This window comes from Engystomops pustulosus, chromosome 8 (genome assembly GCF_040894005.1).
Source record: "Engystomops pustulosus chromosome 8, aEngPut4.maternal, whole genome shotgun sequence".
NCBI classification, from domain to species: domain Eukaryota; kingdom Metazoa; phylum Chordata; class Amphibia; order Anura; family Leptodactylidae; genus Engystomops; species Engystomops pustulosus.
The window spans coordinates 108,265,794-108,286,357 of record NC_092418.1 but is presented as its reverse complement, the minus strand read 5'-3'; the positions used below and the strand labels follow the sequence as shown (position 1 = coordinate 108,286,357).

General features: G+C 45.7%; 1 long non-coding RNA gene across 1 annotated transcript in view; it reads left to right on the top strand.

Annotated features, from left to right (window-relative positions):
* The window catches only part of LOC140076020 (uncharacterized), a 68,608-nt gene extending 48,587 nt beyond the window's left edge, over positions 1–20,021 (top strand). The window contains exons 2-3 of the long non-coding RNA XR_011849496.1: positions 19,726–19,863; positions 19,949–20,021. This is a non-coding gene — a long non-coding RNA (uncharacterized lncRNA). The remainder of the gene's footprint in view (positions 1–19,725; positions 19,864–19,948) is intronic.
* The last annotated feature ends 543 nt before the right edge of the window (positions 20,022–20,564 follow it).

Here is a 20,564-nt window from a genome sequence, read left to right as displayed (position 1 = left end):
CGTGGACCTGACTGGAGAGTGTTCAGTCAGTCGAATAATAATAATAATAATAATAATAATAATAATAACAACTTATTATTATTATATAATTATTATATTTATATAGCGCTTACAGATTACGCAGCGCTGCACAGAGTTTGCCAAATCAGTCCCTGTCCCCAATGGGGCTCACAATTTAATTAACCCTCCAGTATGTTTTGGAGTGTGGGAGGCAACCGGAGGACCCGGAGGAAACCCGAACAAACACGGAGAGAACATACAAACAGATGTTGACCCTGGGACTTTAACCCAGTGCTGCAAGGCTGTAATGCTAACCACTGAGCCAACTTCAGCACCTATTCGGTACTCATCACATATGGACCCAAAAAAACAAACACCTTTACACCACTTTAGATCCTATCCAAGACGTACAGGTTCCATGTGTTTCAGTCTAAGCAATAAATCTGCTGAAGTGTTTCATAAAGTTCTACGAATCCGTCCAATGAAGGTGGCTCTCAGCGGGGAACGCTGCCCACGGTTGACCCACATTTGCCATAGAGAATAATGGTTTGAGCCGTAGCCAGCTGGGCTCGCAATACCTTTTGGATCACTGTGCAGTCACGTAATTTGTATACAATTAAGCCTGACATTTCATCATAAGCCCTAAGTGTAATTAAGCAAATAAATAACTTGAAAGTAGATTTAAATGTGTTTTCTCTGGAGCGGGGCTGAAGCCCATTAGAATCGACATGTTTGGCAATATTAGCCTATTGGCAGAAATCCATCGCGAACAGTCAATAAGTAGGTTTTTAGAGAAAAATAAATATTTTTGTTCTGTATGTTGGGGGGGGGGGGGGGGTTATAAGATAATTTAGAGGTTTCCCTCATTATTTGTATATCAGGTTGGGATTCTCCGCACTGATTTCTCGTGCTTAATTGTAGCAGCGCAGGTTTAACGAGATTGTTAATTGAAGAAAAAAAAAAGTTAATTATAATTTCCGATGTGTATTTATCAGCGGTATTAATGCTTGTATGCAAATACGAGGATGGAGGGGAATGGAGGGGGGGGGAGACAATGACAATTATTTATTAATCAATCAGAATACAAACACTTTTTTCATGCGTTTGTATTTTCTTTTTATAAATTGTATCAGCAGGATGGAAATGTTTCATTTGTTTTTTTAAACAAAGTTTCAATTTAGGAGATTGATTGAAGGAAAAACTCCTAAGCTATTTCTTTATAGCTGTCAGTCTAATACTACAGCTATCCCTGCAAATCGTCTAGACACATGCATGCTTGGCTTGGTTTGGCTGAGCATGCACGTGTTCTGGATAGACAGAGGGAATTCTAATATTTCCTTAAATCTTATTTTTGCATCTTAAATTTAACAATCCAATCCCACTGGTAAAAGTTTGGACACGTCCATGTACATTAGATGGTCATCTGTTTCCAAATACATTAATGGGTTCACCAAATTTTCTATTGATTAATTGGGTTCCTATGAGATCTTATGATCCGTGTATCCTATTGGGAACATGGATTGACTAAATGATGACAATGCTATATAAGGATGTATTCACACAGTGTGCACAGTGTACATTGAAGGTTTATGTTGGGTACATTCCAATGGACAGGACTGATGCATTGCCCATAGGATTCCATAAAAATTCCCATGTTTGGGAGAGTGCGGGATCAAGAGTCCCACTGAGCTGCCCAAAACTGACTCATACTTCCAGGATTTGCCATCTGATAATCTGAGCCAGAAATCCCATTAAAATCAATAATGTAGTGTAAGAAGAACTTCTCCAGATTTGGAAGTCCTATTTGTCATAGGGTGGGTGAGGGAGATTTGGGATAAATGGCATCAACAATCATATTCCATACGGAAAAGATTAAATAAAATGAAAAGACAAGGGGGCACTGTCTCTGCCTCTGTCTCTGAGAAAACAAGGTTTAATCACCAGAGGCAACAAGACTTCATTAATATAAGAACTGCCAATCTGTGAAATAGCTGTGCTCAGGCGCAGGTCACAGCAGGAACAGCAGAGAGCATTAAGAAGGGTCTAGATGCCTTTTTACACCTAAATAACATTGATGGTTCTGTTATATAGAATTGTTTCCCATAAATCCCTTCCTCATCCAATCCCTTCCCTTCCTTGGTTGAACTTGATGGACAAGTGTCTTTTTTCAAACATATAAACTATGTAACAAAAAACTGAAATATATTTGCCCAACAAAGAACCTCTGACCTATGCACCCTTAGATATGGGTAAGGTGGTGTATGCACAACATACATGGATAGGTAGGCTATCCTCCAGCCAATGGGATGATGACTATTTGCTCCTCCTTGGCACCATTAGAAGTCTATGGCGCCTTTCCCTTTATATGTATCCAATTTCCTCTCTATGAATCCAACTGGAAGAAGAAACATGAATGGCAGGATTCTCCATCGGATGCCATATTAAAGAGATATTCTCCATTGTAGGGAGAGATAATATGGTGCCATATGTGTTGACCAGATGGTGACACATGGAGAACCTATAGCAGGGACTAAATGGATCACCCAGACAGGGCTGTGCACATCAGACCACAAAACTAGAAGGATCCATGTAATCTACTACACATAGTATCCGGGATCGTATCCTCCATGTGTGAGCTGGAGATGACACCCGGCATTGGAGGTTTGTCCTCATAGTCGCAGTCCTCGGGTTGATCCGTCATTAAGCATTGGGTAGAATAAATGAGAAGTGGCAGAGTAATTACTCCGCATTATCCGGGAAGACGGCGATGGCTGCTGCGCCGCGGAGCTTGGTTTTTGCTGCTCCGCTGTATAGTTTGCTGCCTCTGGCCTTCATGTCTCCTGAGCTGCAGGTCTGTTACAGGGGCATATGTGTGCGGCAGCCGGAGACTCTGCCCTGCAGGGGGCGACCTGGGAAGACGGGGAACGGGAAAGATTGTCTTTGTTGCTTAATATTAAGGTGCATGTGCTATAAATATACTCAGATACACTCATGTATGTATAGTACACAAATAGGAATATTACTGACATATGTGACTCTGGCTGCTCTCTGTTACATTGTATATGTAGCAGGAGGACTGTAAAATGTGAATTTTTGTTCCAGGATTGTAGCTTCACCAAGTGCACTGTGCACATGTCCTCACACTGCTGTGCCACAGCCGCTCCTCCATATATGCTGATATAGGTGGTGGTCTAGGGCAGTAAATGGATTAATATCAGTATCCCAGGTGGTCTAGAGCAACAAATAGATTAATATCAGTATCCCTGGTGGTAAAGTATAGCTAATGAAGTATAATATCAGTATCCCTGGTGGTCTCGGCTAGAGAATGGATAAATATCAGTTTCCCTGGTGGTTCAGGACAGTGAATGGATGAATATCAGTATCCCTGGTGGTCTAGAGCAATAAATTCATTAATATTAGTATTCCTGGGAGATTAGGTCCATGATTGGATTAATATCAGCATCCCCGCTGGTCTAGGAGAGTGAATGGATAAATATCAGTATCCCTGGTGGTCTAGAGTTATGAACCGAATATTAATGGTATTCCAGCAGGTCGCAGGCCATGATGGGATTCATAGTAGTATATATGGTGGTACGGAGCTGTTATGGAGCTAGATATGGTGCAATAGTATCTGAGGGGGGCTCAAGAAATGTGTAAAGCTAAAAGTGTTGCAGTAGTGGTAGAAGTTCACTAATCACTTGTCTTCAGATAGAGTCATGTTCTGATCCATATACTGTATAACGGGCCGTGCAGCACCTCAGGCGTCAGCATGTCCATCACTGGTTCCTATTAGAGATGAGCGAACACTAAAATGCTCGGGTACTCGTTATTCGAGACGAACTTTTCCCGATGCTCGAGTGCTCGTCTCGAATAACGAACCCCATTGAAGTCAATGGGAGACTCGAGCATTTTTCAAGGGGACCAAGGCTCTGCACAGGGAAGCTTGGCCAAACACCTGGGAACCTCAGAAAAGGATGGAAACACCACGGAAATGGACAGGAAACAGCAGGGGCAGCATGCATGGATGCCTCTGAGGCTGCTTAAACGCACCATTATGCCAAAATTATGGGCAACAGCATGGCCATGACAGAGTGACAGAATGAAGCTAGATAGCATCTAAAACATCCAATAATTGACCCTGACACTATAGGGGACGGCATGCAGAGGCAGCGGCAGCAGTGGCAGGCTAGAGAGTGTCTTGGCGACATACCCTAAATGGACTCAGGCTTCAAACCAATGGGTGGCAGAGAGGAACCAAAGGAGGTGAGCAAGAAGTGCTCAAATAATATCGGTACATGATAAAAGTTTGCCAGTATATTTTGTGGATTACACAGCAGGGTGGCGACAAAGTTAACATGGAAGCCATGAAAACAACCCAAAATTCTGCCTGACACAGCTCGTTTGATAAGGGGACCATGTATGGAGGCAGTGAACTAGTAGTAGATTAAAGGTGCTGCAGTTAAAACTATGTTAGTTGGATCTTGGCATGGAGCTGGCGCTCCGCTGCCAGGCGAGCTTTCGCCAATCCAAGCCCCTGTCTCTAGGCTACTCCCCAAACAGCACTTCTAAGAACCTTTTGTATAAGATCAAGTGTAGTAGCGTTCTTATAAGTTTAGGATATGCCGGGTGAGGGGAATGTAAACAGATGCGCAAGAAGCGCATGATGCGCATGGAGCTGGCGCTCCGCTGCCAGGCGAGCTTTCGCAAATCCAAGCCCCTGTCTCTAGGCTACTCCCCAAACAGCACTTTTGTATAAGATCAAGTGTAGTAGCGTTCTTATAAGTTTAGGATATGGCGGGTGAGGGGAATGTAAACAGATGCGCAAGAAGCGCTGAAATAATATCCCTAAATGGTAAAAGTTTGCAAGTATATTTTGTGGATTACACAGCAGGGTGGCGACAAAGTTAACAACTTTGATGTGGAATCCATGAAAACAACCCAAATTTCTGCCTGACACACCTCGTTTGATAAAGGGACGATGTATGGAGGCAGCTATATGGACGACTTTTGGAGGTAGCAATGGAGACAACGTGTGGAGGCTGCTATGGAGACAATTTAATTTGGATAGTGCCTGTATGTGGCAGTCCCAAACATTTTTCAAACCAGAGGAGCAGGTAGGTGGCCCTCCAGTAAAATGGGATAGATTGAGTGCCTGTATGTGGCAGTCCCAAAAATTGTTCAAACCAGAGGAGCAGGTAGGTGGCCCTCCAGTAAAATGGAATAGATTGAGTGCCTGTATGTGGCAGTCCCAAAAATTGTTCAAACCAGAGGAGCAGGTAGGTGGCCCTGCAGTAAAATGGAATAGATTGAGTGCCTGTATGTGGCAGTCCCAAAAATGTTTCAAACCAGAGGAGCAGGTAGGTGGCCCTCCAGTAAAATGGGATAGATTGAGTGCCTGTATGTGGCAGTCCCAAAAATGTTTCAAACCAGAGGAGCAGGTAGGTGGCCCTCCAGTAAAATGGAATAGATTGAGTGCCTGTATGTGGCAGTCCCAAAAATTGTTCAAACCAGAGGAGCAGGTAGGTGGCCCTGCAGTAAAATGGAATAGATTGAGTGCCTGTATGTGGCAGTCCCAAAAATTCTTCAAACCAGAGGAGCAGGTAGGTGGCCCTCCAGTAAAATGGAATAGATTGAGTGCCTGTATGTGGCAGTCCCAAAAATTCTTCAAACCAGAGGAGCAGGTAGGTGGCCCTGCAGTAAAATGGAATAGATTGAGTGCCTGTATGTGGCAGTCCCAAAAATTGTTCAAACCAGAGGACCGGGTAGGTGGCCCTCCAGAAAAATGGAATAGATTGAGTGCCTGTATGTGGCACTCACAAAAATTGTTTCAAACAGAGGACCGGGTAGGTGGCCCTCCAGAAAAATTAAATGCATGAAGTATAGCAAGAGCCAGTGGGCCCTGTCAAAAAATAGCCATTTTCCTCTGCTTTACTGTACAAAGAGCAGGAGAAGGAGGAAAATGAGGAGGAGGAGGAGGAGTGGATCAATTATTCAGGTTGAGCTTCCTTCACCTGGTGGAGATTGGAAATTCTGAGAAATCCAGCCTTTATTCATTTTAATAAGCGTCAGCCTGTCAGCGCTGTCAGTCGACAGGCGTGTACGCTTATCGGTGATGATGCCACCAGCTGCACTGAAAACCCGCTCGGACAAGACGCTAGCGGCAGGGCAGGCAAGAACCTCCAAGGCGTACAGCGCCAGTTCGTGCCACATGTCCAGCTTTGAAACCCAGTAGTTGTAGGGAGCTGTGTGATCATTTAGGACGATGGTATGGTCAGCTACGTACTCCCTCACCATCTTTCTGTAAAGATCAGCCCTACTCTGCCGAGACTGGGGACAGGTGACAGTGTCTTGCTGGGGTGACATAAAGCTGGCAAAAGCCTTGTAAAGCGTACCCTTGCCAGTGCTGGACAAGCTGCCTGCTCGCCTACTCTCCCTCGCTACTTGTCCCGCAGAACTACGCACTCTGCCGCTAGCGCTGTCAGAAGGGAAATACTGTTTCAGCTTGTGCACCAGGGCCTGCTGGTATTCATGCATTCTCACACTCCTTTCCTCTGCAGGGATGAGAGTGGCAAGATTTTGCTTGTACCGTGGGTCCAGGAGAGTGAACACCCAGTAATCGGTGCTGGAATAAATTCTTTGAACGCGAGGGTCACGGGATAGGCAGCCTAGCATGAAATCTGCCATATGCGCCAGAGTACCAACGCGTAAGAATTCACTCCCCTCACTGGCCTGACTGTCCATTTCCTCCTCCTCCAACTCCTCCAACTCCTCTTCTTCTGCCCATACACGCTGAACAGTGAAGGACTCAACAATGGTCCCCTCTTGTGTCTCGCCAACATTCTCCTCCTCTTCCTCCTCATCCTCCTCCACCTCCACCTCCTCCGATATGCGCTGAGAAACAGACCTCAGGGTGCTTTGGCTATCAACAAGGGAATATTCTTCCCCCGTCTCTTGTGACGAGCGCAAAGCTTCCGACTTCATGCTGACCAGAGAGTTTTTCAACAGGCCAAGCAGCGGGATGGTGAGGCTGATGATGGCGGCATCGCCACTGACCATCTGTGTTGACTCCTCAAAGTTACTCAGCACCTGACAGATATCAGACATCCACGTCCACTCCTCATTGTAGACTTGAGGAAGCTGACTGACCTGACTACCAGTTCTGGTGGAAGTTGACATCTGGCAGTCTACAATCGCTCTGCGCTGCTGGTAAACTCTGGATAACATGGTCAGTGTTGAATTCCACCTCGTGGGCACGTCGCACAACAGTCGGTGAGCGGGCAGTTGGAGGCGGCGCTGCGCTGCCCTGAGAGTGGCAGCATCTGGGCTGGACTTCCTGAAATGCGCACAGATGCGGCGCACCTTCGTGAGCAAATCAGACAGATTGGGGTATGTCTTGAGGAAACGCTGCACTATCAGATTTAACACATGGGCCAGGCATGGCACATGTGTCAGTCTGCCGAGTTGCAGAGCCGCCACCAGGTTACGGCCGTTGTCACACACAACCATTCCCGGCTTGAGGTTCAGCGGTGCCAGCCACAGATCAGTCTGCGCCGTGATGCCCTGTAATAGCTCTTGGGCGGTGTGCCTTTTGTCGCCTAGGCTCAGCAGTTTGAGCACCGCCTGCTGTCGCTTAGCGACGGCACTGCTGCTGTGCCTAGAGCTACCGACTGATGGCGCCGTGCCCACGGATGGTAGTTCGGAGGAGGAGGTGGAGGAGGGGTGGGAGGAGGAGGAGGCATAGTAGGCCTGAAACACCTGGACCGAGGTAGGCCCCGCAATCCTCGGCGTCGGCAGTATATGAGCAGCCCCAGGGTCAGTCTCGGTCCCAGCCTCCACCAAGTTAACCCAATGTGCCGTCAGCGATATATAGTGGCCCTGCCCGGCAGCACTCGTCCACGTGTCCGTGGTCAGGTGGACCTTGTCAGAAACGGCGTTGGTCAGGGCACGGATGATGTTGTCTGACACGTGCTGGTGCAGGGCTGGGACGGCACATCGGGAAAAGTAGTGGCGGCTGGGGACCGAATACCGAGGGGCGGCCGCCGCCATGAGGTTGCGAAAGGCCTCGGTCTCTACTAGCCTATAGGGCAGCATCTCCAGGCTAAGCAATCTGGAGATGTGCACATTAAGGGCTTGGGCGTGCGGGTGGGTTGCACTATATTTGCGTTTCCGCTCCAGCGTCTGGGGTATGGAGAGCTGAACGCTGGTGGATGCTGTGGAGGATCGTGGAGGCGACGATGGGGTTTTTGGGCCAGGGTCCTGGGCAGGGGGCTGACTAGCAGCTGACACAGGGGAAGGAGCAGTGGTGTGCACGGCCGGAGGTGAACGGGCTTGTTGCCACTGAGTGGGGTGCTTAGCATTCATATGCCTGCGCATACTGGTGGTAGTTAAGCTAGTAGTGGTGGAACCCCTGCTGAGCCTGGTTTGGCAAATGTTGCACACCACAGTCCGTCGGTCATCCGGTGTTTCCTTAAAGAACCTCCACACTTCTGAAGATCTAGCCCTCGCCGCAAGAGCCCTCACCACGGGAGCTTCACTAGTTGACAGTGGCGCTGATGCACCAGCTCTGGCCCTGCCTCTCCGTCTGGCCCCACCACTGCCTCTTCCAACCTGTTCAGGTCGAGGACTCTCCTCCGTCTCAGAAGCACTGTGTTCACCCGGCCTCTCAACCCAGCTTGGGTCTGTCACCTCATCATCCTCCGATCCCTCAGTCTGCTCCCCCCTCGGACTTCCTGCCCTGACAACAACTTCCCCACTGTCTGACAACCGTGTCTCCTCATCGTCGGACACCTCTTTACACACTTCCACTACGTCAAGAAGGTCATCATCACCCACAGACTGTGACTGGTGGAAAACCTGGGCATCGGAAAATTGCTCAGCAGCAACCGGACAAGTGGTTTGTGACTGTGGGAAGGGTCCAGAAAACAGTTCCTCAGAGTATGCCGGTTCAAATGCCAAATTTTCCTGGGAGGGGGCAGACTGGGGGGGAGGAGGCTGAGGTGCAGGAGCTGGAGGAGTGGGGATTTCGGTGACATGGGTGGACTGCGTGGAAGACTGACTGGTGGTGGACAAATTGCTCGAAGCATTGTCAGCAATCCACGACATCACCTGTTCGCACTGTTCTGGCCTCAACAGTGCTCTACCACGAGTCCCAGTAACTTCAGACATGAACCTAGGGAGTGTAGCTCTGCGGCGTTCCCCTGCTCCCTCATCAGCAGGTGGTGTCTCACCCCGCCCAGGACCACGGCCTCTGACCCCTGCAGTAGTTGGACGCCCACGTCCCCGCCCTCGTCCTCTACCCCTAGCCCTGGGGTTAAACATTTTTAAAATGAGAGTTATAACTTTTTTTTTTTTTTTACTTTTTTTTTTTTTTTTTGTGTGTTTTTTTGTGTTTTTTGTTTTTTTTTGTGTTTTTTGTTTTTTTTTGAGTTTTTAGAACCAAACAATCCTATCCTATTGCTATGGCTATTTTCTAGCCAAGTATCAAAGGAAGCACACTACTATGCCAGATGAGATGACACTGAGTTATTGCCTAATAGAAATCCAACCCCTACTGAATTTTGCCACTTCAGCCTTTGCTATGGATATGTGCGCCACTAAGCGCAGAACACAGCGGTCGCAAGTCTCACTACAAATTGCTCAGAATTGGCAAGTACATGCACTGCAGAAACTACAGCCACCAGCAGATCAACCAGAAATCAAATATATAGAATGCTACTGTAGGCTTCAAGAAGCTATTTGTATTCTCCTATGGCTATTTTCTAGCCAAGTATCAAAGGAAGCACAGTACTATGCCAGATGAGATGACACTGAGTTATTGCCTAATAGAAATCCAACCCCTACTGAATTTTGCCACTTCAGCCTTTGCTATGGATATGTGCGCCACTAAGCGCAGAACACAGCGGTCGCAAGTCTCACTACAAATTGCTCAGAATTGGCAAGTACATGCACTGCAGAAACTACAGCCACCAGCAGATCAACCAGAAATCAAATATATAGAACGCTACTGTAGGCTTCAAGAAGCTATTTGTATTCTCCTATGGCTATTTTCTAGCCAAGTATCAAAGGAAGCACACTACTATGCCAGATGAGATGACACTGAGTTATTGCCTAATAGAAATCCAACCCCTACTGAATTTTCCCACTTCAGCCTTTGCTATGGATATGTGCGCCACTAAGCGCAGAACACAGCGGTCGCAAGTCTCACTACAAATTGCTCAGAATTGGCAAGTACATGCACTGCAGAAACTACAGCCACCAGCAGATCAACCAGAAATCAAATATATAGAACGCTACTGTAGGCTTCAAGAAGCTATTTGTATTCTCCTATGGCTATTTTCTAGCCAAGTATCAAAGGAAGCACACTACTATGCCAGATGAGATGACACTGAGTTATTGCCTAATAGAAATCCAACCCCTACTGAATTTTCCCACTTCAGCCTTTGCTATGGATATGTGCGCCACTAAGCGCAGAACACAGCGGTCGCAAGTCTCACTACAAATTGCTCAGAATTGGCAAGTACATGCACTGCAGAAACTACAGCCACCAGCAGATCAACCAGAAATCAAATATATAGAACGCTACTGTAGGCTTCAAGAAGCTGTTTGTATTCTCCTATGGCTATTTTCTAGCCAAGTATCAAAGGAAGCACACTACTATGCCAGATGAGATGACACTGAGTTATTGCCTAATAGAAATCCAACCCCTACTGAATTTTCCCACTTCGGTCTTTGCTATGGATATGTGTGCCACTAAGAGCTAAACACAACGGTAGCAAGTCCCCCTGCTAATTCCTCACAAAATGGTAAAAGATGCAAATTAAAATAAAAAAAGTAGAACGTTATTGTAGCCCTAAGAAGGGCTGTTGGGTTCTTTGAGAATCACTCCTGCCTAACAGTAAGCTAATAGAACACCCTAACGCTTTCCCTGACCAGCAGCAGCTCTCTCCCTAGCGGCATCCAGAGACAGAATGATCCGAGCAGCGCGGGCAGCGGCTAGTCTATCCCAGGGTCACCTGATCTGGCCAGCCAACCACTGCTATCGACGTGTAAGGGTACCACGTCATGCTGGGTGGAGTGCAGAGTCTCCTGGCTTGTGATTGGCTCTGTTTCTGGCCGCCAAAAAGCAAAACGGCGGGAGCTGCCATTTTCTCGAGCGGGCAAAGTATTCGTCCGAGCAACGAGCAGTTTCGAGTACCCTAATGCTCGACCGAGCATCAAGCTCGGACGAGCATGTTCGCTCATCTCTAGTTCCTATATGTTTACTCGTAGCTCACCCCCCACCCAGCGTCTGCCCTGGGCAGGTGGCGGGGGTCCCTCCTGACCACAATCACCCAATATTCTGAACGCTGTGTAGACAATGGCTCCTAATTCAATTAAGCCCCAATTCCTTGTGCACGGCAAATGGCCCACATAGACCGGAGGCCTCGCGCAGGGTCTCTCAATGGTCAGTGGGCGCACGGAGGGAATAATTAAGAAGATCCATTGTCCGGATGTGATTGTCCTCTCTATATTTGCATATATAAACAGAGGAACCAGGAGGCATCTTTATTACTGGCAAATACCCCTCTGACCCCTGGACCTTAGGAAACTCATGCACGGAAGTTTCCAGAATATACAACACAGCACTTTATGTCTTGTCATTTTTTTACGGGTTTTTGTGTTATTCACCATAAGCCGAAAAATCCGAATTTTTTTTTTTTTCAAAAATATTGTGCTTTATGCTAATCTAGTCACTAGTCATTATTAATGTAAGTTATAGTCAAAAGAAAAAAAGATAAAGATTGCTCAAGTACAGAAATCTACACTTTAAATCGGGGAACGGGTTAGATCTGCCTCGGCAATAAGTTGGACACTTAACCCCGTGGCCGCCGGTCCCTTTATGGACACTCTTTACTGGTCGTTTCCATTTAGCTTTTTGTGAAATCTTCTCTTGATTCACCTCCCAGTAAACCTGGAATAGTCTCAGGGGTGTAGCTATAGACAGAGGTGAAGCTAAGCTCCCTGCTGCCTGAAGCAAGCTACAGAACAACTCCTTCTACACCCTATCTCTGCTCAGACTAAGCCTACATTCACATTTTGTTTTTGTGATACACTCAGTGAAAGCAATTGTTGTATACACTGAGCATATCCATTGACCTATAATCTTCATTCTGCTCCCTCCTGGTGAGTGATGTACACTCACCGGCCACTTTATTAGGTACACCATGCTAGTAACGGGTTGGACTCCCTTTTGCCTTCAGAACTGCCTCAATTCTTCGTGGCATAGATACAACAAGGTGCTGGAAGCTCCTCAGAGATTTTGGTCCATATTGACATGATGGCATCACACAGTTGCCGCAGATTTGTCGGCTGCACATCCATGATGCGAATCTCCCGTTCCACCACATCCCAAAGATGCTCTATTGGATTGAGATCTGGTGACTGTGGAGGCCATTTGTGTCCAGTGACCTCATTGTCATGTTCAAGAAACCAGTCTGAGATGATTCCAGCTTTATGACATGGCGCATTATCCTGCTGAAAGTAGCCATCAGATGTTACAGGGTACATTGTGGTCATAAAGGGATGGACATGGTCAGCAACAATACTCAGGTAGGCTGTGGCGTTGTACCAAGGGGCCCAAAGAGTGCCAAGAAAATATTCCCCACACCATGACACCACCACCACCAGCCTGACCCGCTGATACAAGGCAGGATGGATCCATGCTTTCATGTTGTTGACGCCAAATTCTGACCCTACCATCCGAATGTCGCAGCAGAAATCGAGACTCATCAGACCAGGCAACGTTTTTCCAATCTTCTACTGTCCAATTTCGATGAGCTTGTGCAAATTGTAGCCTCAGTTTCCTGTTCTTAGCTGAAAGGAGTGGCACCCGGTGTGGTCTTCTGCTGCTGTAGCCCATCTGCCTCAAAGTTGGACGTACTGTGCGTTCAGAGATGCTCTTCTGCCTACCTAGGTTGTAACGGGTGGTGATTTGAGTCACTGTTGCCTTTCTATGAGCTCGAACCAGTCTGCCCATTCTCCTCTGACCTATGGCATCAACAAGGCATTTCCGCCCACAGAACTGCCGCTCACTGGATGTTTTTTCTTTTTCGGACCATTCTCTGTGAACCCTAGAGATGGTTGTGCGGGAAAATCCCAGTAGATCAGCAGTTTCTGAAATACTCAGACCAGCCCTTCTGGCACCAACAACCATGCCACGTTCAAAGGCCTCAAATCACCTTTCTTCCCCATACTGATGCTCGGTGTGAACTGCAGGAGATTGTCTTGACCATGTCTACATGCCTAAATGCACTGAGTTGCCGCCATGTGATTGGCTGATTAGAAATTAAGTGTTAACGAGCAGTTGGACAGGTGTACCTAATAAAGTGGCCGGTGAGTGCATACACTCAGCAGCGGCCATGGATGCCTATGAGGACAGATGCAGCAGTATTGCATCCTCCCTTGGCCTCCGCTGAGCGTATCCATTGACTATTAATGGGGCATCTCTTCATTCTGCTCCCTCCTGGTGAGTGATGCATATACTCAGCAGCGGCCATGGATGCCTATGGGGACGGATGCAGCTGTATTGCATCCTCCCTCGGCCTCCGCTGAGCGTATACATTGCTCAGCAGGAGAGGTCACAGGTGACATCATTAAAGGAAACACCCTGGCAATCACTGGCTTCTCCTGATGGTCCCCCTTTCTGTTTTCAGGGGGTCGGGACATTGTATCTCACTGTATATGCATCCTAGCCCTTCATTGTGAGGATACACTGGGGAGAAAGAAATTAGTGGGAAAGTGACTTCCTAGTGACTTCCTGTAGACACTAAGCATATCCTGAATAGGATATGTTGCAATTAAAAATTACAACTTTTTGGAATCCAGGAAACTAGAAATCACATTGGCACAAACAGGGGTTGCAGCCATAGCGGCTGTAATGGGGCCCGCTGTGAAAGGGGGCCCCAGCATCTGACCTGACACTAAAGAGTGACGGTTGTGCAAAATTATCTACATATTATACTGCACATTGTACACCATATTATGTATATAACATATATGTGATGTATATATGCTGTATGTGATAATTTGCATTCTGATACCTGAGTCAGGAAGGTTTTAATACATTTGTATAGGCCCCAATGCTGTAATAATTCATCCATCCCAGAATAATTACAAATCAGGTGAATTTACTATTGAATTCCTATATAAAACACCCGTAAGTGGACGGGAAGGTGTGACCGAGCCTATAAAACCTACAAACCTAAACATTATTCTCCAATATTGATGTAACTCTAGTGTTATTAGCATCATGGCCGTCCAGGGCTTGGCTCAGGGCCAGAGATTTCCAATTTTATGGCTCGTTGGGAGGTTTCATTGTGTTCCCATAATAACAATCAGCCAATGAATAGAATAATAGGGCAGTGGCCCCATAAGGGAGACACTGACCGAATGTCAGGACACAGGAATTCTATACAATGTAACTGATGTAAATATTTCTATGGAATCTGTTCATTTTCATTTTCCCTGGACAGAGGAGAATCTTCTTCTAGAGAACCGGGATATTAACCAGTTCGCGACCGCCCGCCGTGTATTCACGGCGGCGGTCGGGTCGCGCTGCATGGAGAGGGCTCACGGGCTGAGCCCTCTCCATAGCCGGTAAGTCTTTGCTGCATATTGCTAGCACCAATCGCGGGTGTTATCACAGCCTCAAAAAGATAGCGTCATCGGGGGGCGGCGATCCATCTCCATGGTAGCCTCGGGTCTTCCGAAGACCCGAGGCTATTTCGTTTTAAGCCCTTCATTACAATGTGCTGATAGCACATTGTAATGAATGAGGAGGAAAATCCCCATATACTGCCATACTGTAGTATGGCAGTATATGATAGGACCGATCAGACAACCTAGGGTTAAAGTACCCTAGGGAGTCTGAAAAATAGTAAAAATAAAAATAAAAAAAAGTTAAAAAAAAAATTATAATAAAAAAACCTAAAATTTCAAATCACCCCCCTTTCCCTAGAACTGACATAAATATAAATAAACAGTAAAAATCATAAACACATTAGGTATCACCGCGTCCGAAAATGCCTGATCTATCAAAATATGATAACGGTTTTTCAATGCGTATGACCCCGTAACAGAAAATAGCGCACAAAGTCGACAATGGCACTTTTTTGCCATTTTGAAAAATATAAAAAAATCTATAAAAAGTGATCAAAAGGTCGTACAGTCCTAAAAATGATATAATTGAAAATATTATAAAATTTCGCAAAAAATGACACCACCCACAGCTCCGTACACCAAAGTATAAAAAAGTTATTAGCGCCAGAATTTGGCAAAATCAAAAAAATAATTTTTGTACAGGAGGTTTTAATTGGTATCCCCTTAATCGTACCGACCCAAAGAATAAAGTATACTTGTCATTTGGGGCGCTCAGTGAAAGACGTAATATCCAAGCCCACAAGAAAATGGCGCAAATGCGTTTTTTCACCATTTTCACTGCGTTTGGAATTTTTTTTCCCGCTTCCGAGTACATGGCATGGAATATTTAATATCATCACTGTGCAATTTGTTATGCATAAAACAAGCCGTCACACAGCTCTTTATGTGTAAAAATAAAAAAGTTATAGATTTTTGAAGGTGGGGAGTGAAAAATGGACATGAAAAAACAGGAAAGGGCCCGCAATGCTCCAGTAATGTATTATAGAGCAGTAGGGGCAATGCATCTGCTCAGCTCCTCTGTTCTATAACATGCTGCCTGCAGATAGGACACTATGTACAATCTGCTCAGCTCCTCCTACTCTATAACATGCTGCCTGCAGATAGGCCACTATGTACAATCTGCTCAGCTCCTCCTGCTCTATAACATGCTGCCTGCAGATAGGACACTATGTACAATCTGCTCAGCTCCTCCTGTTCTATAACATGCTGCCTGCAGATAGAACACTATGTACAATCTACTTAGCTCCCCCTGTTCTATAACATGCTGTCTGCAGTTAGGACACTATGTACAATCTGCTCAGCTCCTCCTGCTCTATAACATGCTGCCTGCAGATAGGACACTAAGTACAATCTGCTCAGCTCCTCCTGCTCTATAACATGCAGCCTGCAGATAGGACACTATGTACAATCTGCTCAGCTCCTCCTGCTCTATAACATGCTGTCTGCAGTTAGGACACTATGTACAATCTGCTCATCTCCTCCTGCTCTATAACATGCTGCCTGCAGATAGGACACTATGTATAATCTGCTCAGCTCCCCCTGCTCTATAAAATGCTGCCTGCAGATAGGACACTATGTACAAGCTGCTCAGCTCCTCCTGGTCTATAACATGCTGCCTGCAGATAGGACACTATGTACAATCTGCTCAGCTCCCCCTGCTCTACAAAATGCTGCCTGCAGATAGGACAATATGTACAATCTGCTCAGCTCCTCCTGCTCTATAACATGCTGCCTGCAGATAGGACACTATGTACAATCTGCTCAGCTCCCCCTGCTCTATAAAATGCTGCCTGCAGATAGGACACGATGTACAATGTGATCAGCTCCTCCTGCTCTATAACATGCTGCCTGTAGATAGGACACTATGTACAATTTACTCAGCTCCTCCTGCTCTATAACATGCTGCCTGCAGGTAGGACACTATGTACAATCTGCTCAGCTCCTCCTGCTCTGTAACATGCTGACTGCAGATAGGACACTATGTACAATCTGCTTAGCTCCTCCTACTCTATAACATGCTGCCTGCAGATAGGACACTATGTACAATCTGCTCAGCTCCTCCTGCTCTATAACATGCTGTCTGCAGTTAGGACACTATGTACAATCTGCTCATCTCCTCCTGCTCTATAACATGCTGCCTGCAGATAGGACACTATGTATAATCTGCTCAGCTCCTCCTGCTCTATAACATACTGCCTGCCGATAGGACACTATGTACAAGCTGCTCAGCTCCTCCTGGTCTATAACATGCTGCCTGCAGATAGGACACTATGTACAATCTGCTCAGCTCCCCCTGCTCTATAAAATGCTGCCTGCAGATAGGACAATATGTACAATCTGCTCAGCTCCTCCTGCTCTATAACATGCTGCCTGCAGATAGGACACTATGTACAATCTGCTCAGCTCCCCCTGCTCTATAAAATGCTGCCTGCAGATAGGACACTATGTACAATGTGATCAGCTCCTCCTGCTCTATAACATGCTGCCTGTAGATAGGACACTATGTACAATCTACTCAGCTCCTCCTGCTCTATAACATGCTGCCTGCAGGTAGGACACTATGTACAATCTGCTCAGCTCCTCCTGCTCTGTAACAAGCTGACTGCAGATAGGACACTATGTACAATCTGCTTAGCTCCTCCTACTCTATAACTAGCTGCCTGCAGATAGGACACTATGTACAATCTGCTTAGCTCCTCCTACTCTATAACATGCTGCCTGCAGATAGGACACTATGTACAATCTGCTTAGCTCCTCCTGCTCTATAACATGCTGCCTGCAGATAGGACACTATGAACAATGTGATCAGCTCCTCCTGCTATATAACATGCTGCCTGTAGATAGGACACTATGTACAATCTACTCAGCTCCTCCTGCTCTATAACATGCTGCCTGCAGGTAGGACACTATGTACAATCTGCTCAGCTCCTCCTGCTCTGTAACATGCTGACTGCAGATAGGACACTATGTACAATCTGCTTAGCTCCTCCTACTCTATAACATGCTGCCTGCAGATAGGACACTATGTACAATCTGCTCAGCTCCTCCTGCTCTATAACATGCTGTCTGCAGTTAGGACACTATGTACAATCTGCTCATCTCCTCCTGCTCTATAACATGCTGCCTGCAGATAGGACACTATGTATAATCTGCTCAGCTCCCCCTGCTCTATAAAATGCTGCCTGCAGATAGGACAATATGTACAATCAGCTCAGCTCCTCCTGCTCTATAACATGCTGCCTGCAGATAGGACACTATGTACAAGCTGCTCAGCTCCTCCTGGTCTATAACATGCTGCCTGCAGATAGGACACTATGTACAATCTGCTCAGCTCCCCCAGCTCTATAAAATGCTGCCTGCAGATAGGACAATATGTACAATCTGCTCAGCTCCTCCTGCTCTATAACATGCTGCCTGCAGATAGGACACTATGTACAATCTGCTCAGCTCCCCCTGCTCTATAAAATGCTGCCTGCAGATAGGACACTATGTACAATGTGATCAGCTCCTCCTGCTCTATAACATGCTGCCTGTAGATAGGACACTATGTACAATCTACTCAGCTCCTCCTGCTCTATAACATGCTACCTGCAGGTAGGACACTATGTACAATCTGCTCAGCTCCTCCTGCTCTGTAACATGCTGACTGCAGATAGGACACTATGCACAATCTGCTTAGCTCCTCCTACTCTATAACATGCTGCCTGCAGATAGGACACTATGTACAATCTGCTTAGCTCCTCCTACTCTATAACATGCTGCCTGCAGATAGGACACTATGTACAATCTGCTTAGCTCCTCCTGCTCTATAACATGCTGCCTGTAGATAGGACACTATGTACAATCTACTCAGCTCCTCCTGCTCTATAACATGCTGCCTGCAGGTAGGACACTATGTACAATCTGCTCAGCTCCTCCTGCTCTGTAACATGCTGACTGCAGATAGGACACTATGTACAATCTGCTTAGCTCCTCCTACTCTATAACATGCTGCCTGCAGATAGGACACTATGTACAATCTGCTCAGCTCCTCCTGCTCTATAACATGCTGCCTGCAGATAGGACACTATGTATAATCTGCTCAGCTCCCCCTGCTCTATAAAATGCTGCCTGCAGATAGGACAATATGTACAAGCTGCTCAGCTCCTCCTGGTCTATAACATGCTGCCTGCAGATAGGACACTATGTACAATCTGCTCAGCTCCCCCTGCTCTATAAAATGCTGCCTGCAGATAGGACAATATGTACAATCTGCTCAGCTCCTCCTGCTCTATAACATGCTGCCTGCAGATAGGACACTATGTACAATGTGATCAGCTCCTCCTGCTCTATAACATGCTGCCTGTAGATAGGACACTATGTACAATCTACTCAGCTCCTCCTGCTCTATAACATGCTGCCTGCAGGTAGGACACTATGTACAATCTGCTCAGCTCCTCCTGCTCTGTAACATGCTGACTGCAGATAGGACACTATGTACAATCTGCTCAGCTCCTCCTGCTCTGTAACATGCTGACTGCAGATAGGACACTATGTACAATCTGCTTAGCTCCTCCTACTCTATAACATGCTGCCTGCAGATAGGACACTATGTACAATCTGCTTAGCTCCTCCTACTCTATAACATGCTGCCTGCAGATAGGACACTATGTACAATCTGCTTAGCTCCTCCTGCTCTATAACAGTAACCAGTGGAAGCTTTACTGGAGCCTATGGAGGTTGTGCGGCTGCATAGTACAAACTGAGGCCTCGTGGCTCCGCAAGGTCTTTGGGTCATAGAAAAGGAAAGTGCTGGGAATGTGCAATTATATGTAATTTAAGTGAAGTGACATCCAATTGTAATATTGAATATAAATAAAAAAGATATATATATATATGTGTGTGTATATATATACATATATATTAGGGCCAGGAGTCTAACTGAATTGTTTCGTGAAAAAAATTCCTTTCACTTTTTTCTTCACTAAGGGCCGGAGAGAATGAAAAGTCTCTGTTTACCCGACGTCATTTAAAGTTTTATTTCCCCAGATAAACCCTATTGTTCCCCTGATGGGAAGGACAACACTCGCTCTCAGGTGAAGGCAAGGATTGAAATGTTGAACAGAAAAGCCGCCGTCTCCTGAACAGATGGTGATGGGCCTGTTGCTAGGATTAGGCTTCAAGAATGTAGGTTTTTTTTTTTGTTTTTTTTTTTTTTAATTCCAGATTATTTGCCTCAATACCATGAATATCCCTGATTTTCCTAAGGCAGAATACACAGAAAGAGACAAAGATGCAGAAGACAGCAAGAAAAACAACCCAGATAGGAAAAGCTAAAGAAATGCCAAAATAAAGGAATAAATGAAGAAAATAAAATAAATTAAAAATTATTAATGTTTTTTATGAGAAAAAATCAAATAAAACTAATTATAATATTAAGAATATTTATATAAACAAACAATAAAATAATAATAAAAAAATAACAATACAATACAAGAATATGAACAATAACAATACAATTCAGGCAGTCCCTGGGGGTTACATACAAGATAGGGTCCGTAGGGTTTGTTCTTAAGTTGAAGTTGTATGCAAGTCGAAACTGTATATTTTATAATTGTAGTTCTAGACAAAATAATTTTTTGCCCCAGTGACAATTGGAGTTTCAATTTTTTTGCTCTAATTGGACCAAGGATTATGAATAAAGCTTCATTACAGACACCGTACAGCTGATCATTGCAGTCTGGGACTATAGTAAAGCATCCAGAGACTTCACCAGGGGGCAAAGGGGTCTTTAACTAGGGGTCTTCTGTAAATCGGGTGTCCTTAAGCAGGAGACCGCCTGTATATGAGAAATAAAGGAAAAAAAATGTAAAAAATATTGTAATAAT